This window comes from Dendrobium catenatum, unplaced genomic scaffold, assembly GCF_001605985.2.
Source record: "Dendrobium catenatum unplaced genomic scaffold, ASM160598v2 fragScaff_scaffold_931, whole genome shotgun sequence".
Classification (NCBI taxonomy): Eukaryota; Viridiplantae; Streptophyta; class Magnoliopsida; order Asparagales; family Orchidaceae; genus Dendrobium; species Dendrobium catenatum.
The window spans coordinates 34,919-35,258 of NW_021319393.1; positions in this window are offsets into that span (position 1 = coordinate 34,919).

Sequence of the window (340 nt, forward strand, 5' to 3'; positions counted from 1 at the left end):
TATATATATATATATTCATTTTTCTCTTAGAGAGTTTAGTTAATAAAAATATTTAATGTTAAAAATATTAAATTAAGTTGTTGGATAAATTTAACAAACAATTTAGATCAGTAGTTTTCATTTTAGAAATTCATTGTGATATTCATGGGATCTATACTTTTCCTAATATTTGTATCCCTCATTTGATATGTATACTTGATTGTTAAAGATAATAATAATAATAATAATAAGCAATGATATTCTAAATAGAAAATTTGATGATATAAAATCTCTTAGCCATGGAGAGGTATTTGTCCTTCTGAAATCAAGGGTGGATCTAACTTTATCAATAAGAGGTTGA